The sequence below is a fragment of the Dasypus novemcinctus genome, chromosome 10, assembly GCF_030445035.2.
Source record: "Dasypus novemcinctus isolate mDasNov1 chromosome 10, mDasNov1.1.hap2, whole genome shotgun sequence".
NCBI lineage: Eukaryota > Metazoa > Chordata > Mammalia > Cingulata > Dasypodidae > Dasypus > Dasypus novemcinctus.
The window spans coordinates 95,161,705-95,165,508 of NC_080682.1; the positions used below are offsets into that span (position 1 = coordinate 95,161,705).

The 3,804-nt window shown below is 38.5% G+C and overlaps 1 pseudogene; it reads left to right on the forward strand.

Annotated features, from left to right (window-relative positions):
• Positions 1-679: 679 nt before the first annotated feature.
• On the forward strand, positions 680-3,298 carry LOC101441662 (elongation factor 1-alpha 1 pseudogene; annotated as a pseudogene).
• Positions 3,299-3,804: the final 506 nt, after the last annotated feature.

The following is a 3,804-nucleotide window of genomic DNA, read 5'->3' on the forward strand; positions in this document are numbered from 1 at the left end:
TACTAATAATCCCAGTATCAATCCATATTTTAAGGTTCAATCAGGACTCAAAACCCTCTCCATAAAAGAAACTCCCTTCTTCTAAAGCATGAAAACTGTGTCCCATTATCTTCAATATTTTTCTCATGTACGAAAACCCAGACACAAAGTAGCCTCCAGAATACTAATTATTATCAACATCTATGAAAAGCAATCATAACATCCAATAGTTAATATTTGTTATAGATTTTTTGTTTTTTGTTTCTATAAAAACATTTATCTATAGTGGAAGGTGAAAATCATAAGGTTATTGTTTTGATAAATGGGCACCACTGTGTCTCCCACAGTTCTGTCAAGGTATAGAGATTTCTCATCACTCTACTCAGCTACCTCTGCTTATCCCTTCCCTAGATGTCTGGTAATTCCACCCCCACAGAGGAAAGTCACACTCTTGAGGCCTTCCTCTTCTACAGTATAAAAAAGAATGTTTGCCTAAGAAAGTGTGCAGCACAATGCCCACATTGGGACACCTGGGTTTCAAAGAAAGAAAGAGTTTTATTACAGAGTGCTGTGTAAGAAAAAGGCCAAGCTGAGAACCATTTCTCTGAATTGAAGAAACTGAGGATTTTATGAGATTCAAACTGTTGTAGAATTTGAGAGATGTTCAATTATTTGCCTATAGAGAGGCCAGGACTCAGGAATGATTTTGAGAAGGAAAAATGGTTTATTGACGGCCTACCGGACTCTGGAGTTTACTGTTGCAAAGCCAAGGCCCGAACACTTTCGAGTTTCTTTTATACAGAGAGGAAAGGTTAAATGGTCTTTTTGTTTCAGTTCTCAATAGGCTTGAATTAGCATATATATCTTCCACATCTTAGGTAAGCTTTTAGCAAGGACTTCAGACATTCTAGATAAGCTTTTAGCATATTTGGTTTGCATTTCCCCTGAATACTTAACGTTTATAGACCTTGCATTGTTAAACTGTTTCCTGGGACTGGAGTCATTGCCATGGTCACCAAGGGTAGGACTGCAGCCTCTTACCATCTCTCACCCACAAGTCACAGACAGCTTAGGTTATCTCTGAAGAGACAAAGAGCCTCCCACCCATAGCCCACATTGAAAAGAAGGGAGGTGGAGATAGTGAAACCTGGAGCTATTGTTTGATTGGAAGTGTGTAATCACAGACCCAAGAAGCCCAAGAAGTTGTGCTTGAGGATTGACAAAAGCCAGCAGATGTAAGCAGTGGGTTACAGGTTACAATAGGGTTGTAAATTGCTTAATAAGCATAAAATAACAAGTAAAGGAAATGAACTGTTCTAAACAAAGGGGCCATTAAGAACTGAAAAATACTGCTGGGGCAATGAACATGGTTACAGGTTTAGCAGAGTCATAAAAGTCTAATCAACAGAAGATAGCAAGTAAGGAAACAAAGACAAAAAAAAAGGATTATAATATTTGACAAAAGCTAAGCTAGCTGGGGCAAATATATAGTTACAGGGTATAACAAAATCACAAATAGTTCAGTTAAATCTAAGGTAGCTAATAAAGGAATGAAAGCAAACTAAAATAACTTTTACCATTAAAACCTTAAAGGTTCCATTTTTGCAATGGGTCTGCCAACAGAACACAGGTGTCATGAAAACCATTGCTTTATCTTAAAGCTAAAATGGGAAAGGAAAACACTCACATTAACATTACCATCATTGGACACGATGATTCCAGCAAATCCACCACTACTGGACACCTGATCTACAAATGTGGTAGAAGTGACAAAAGAAAGATCGAAAATTTGAGAAGGAGGCTGCTGAGAAGGGAAAGGGACCCTTTTGAGTATGCCTAGGTCTTGGTTAAACTAAAAGCTGAATGGAAATGTGGTATCACCACTGATAGCTTCTTGTGGAAATTTAAGACCAAAAAGTACTACGTGACCATCATTGATGTCCCAGGACACAGAAAAATTATTAAAAACATGCTCACAGGCATATCTCAGGCTGACTGCACTGTCCTGATTGTTGCTGCTGGTGTTGGTGAGCTTCAAGCTGGCATCTCCAAGAACGGGCTGACCCAGGAGCATGCCCTTTTGGCTTATGTTCTGGGTGTGAAACAACTAATTGTTGGTGTTAACAAAAAGGATTCCACTGAGCCACCCTCTAGCCAGAAGAGATATGAGGAAATGTTAAGGAAGTCAGCACCAACATTTAGAAAATTGGCTACAACTCTGACACCATAATATTTGTGCCAATTTCTGCTTGAATACAAATGCTGGAGCCAAGAGCTAATATGCCACTTCAAGGTATGGAAAGTCACCCATAAATGGCAATGCCAGTGGAACTATGCTGCTTAAAGCTCTGGATTGTAGCCTGCCACCTACTTGTCCAAGTGACATACCCTTTCATCTGCCTCTTTAGGGTATACAAAATTGGTGGTATTGTTGTGGAATTAGAGAGAAGTTCAATTATTTGAGTATAGAGAGGCCAGGACTCAGGAATGATTTTGAGAAGGAAAAATGGTTTATTGACGGCCGGCCGGACTCGGGAACTTCTGTTTGAATCCCGAGTCCCGAACAAGATTTTCAAACGTCTTTTATACAGAGAGGAAAGGCCAAATGGTCCCTTTGTTTCAGTTCTCAATAGGCTTCAATTAGCATATATCTCTTCCACATCTTAGGTAAGCTTTTAGCATGGACTCCAGACATTCTAGATAAGCTTTTAGCATATTTACTTTTTGCATTTCCCTTAAATACTTAAAGTTTATAGCCCTTGCATTGTTAAACATTTCCTGGGACTGGAGCCGCTTCCACTGTCCCTAAGGGCAGGACTGCAGCCTCTTACCGTTCCACACCCACAAGTCAAACAACTTAGTTATCTCTGAAGAGACAAAGAGCCTTCCACCCATAGCCCACATCAGTATTGCTACTGTCCCTGTGGTCCAAGTGGAGACTGATTTTCTCAGACTGGTCATGGTGGTCACTTTTTCTCCAGTTAGCATTATAGCAGAAGGAAAATCTGTTGAAATGCATCATGAAGCTTTAGTGAAGCTCTTCCTGGGGACAATGTGAGCTTCAATGTCAAGATATTTTCTGTAAAAGATGTTTGCCATGCCAATGTTTCTGGTGACAGCAAAAATAACCCAACAATAGAAGCAAATGTCTTCATTGCTCAGGTAATTATCCTGAACCATGCACCTGTGCTGGATTGCCACCCTATTCACATTGCTTGCAAGTTTACTGAGCTGAAGGAGGATTCGTCACCATTCTGGTAAGAAGCCAGAAGATAACATCAAATTCCTAAAATCTGGTGATGCTGTTTTAAATCTATAGAAGAATTTATGGAAAACTGATACGTGAATAGTGAGATATTTAATTTCTCTGGGATTTGCCTTCATTATCTTAAGAGTATTGCGTAATTTGCTGTACAGATTCATTGAGTTTTTAAAATTATTTCATTGAGCACTAAAATATTTTCTGTGTTATGTTTTTACATTCAATGGAAAAATCACACATTTCATTATCCAATTAAGAATTTCCAGTGTATACAATTACAAGTAACATGTATACAGACCTTATATCTTATAATCTTACTAAATTCATCCTACTAATTTTATGGTTGTACTCTTTAGTATCTCATTTTTTTAAAGTTATGCCTCCTACAAGTAAAGTTTTTGCAAGTAATATGTGTGTGGGAGCCTCAACCTTGTAAACAAGATGAATACAGTTGTTCTTCTCTGCTCTAGCCCTCTATTATTTTGAGTACTATAACATAAACAAAACAGAATATTAGACTATGGAACATAGTATTTTACCAGTACCTCCTCCTGAGTCAGGCT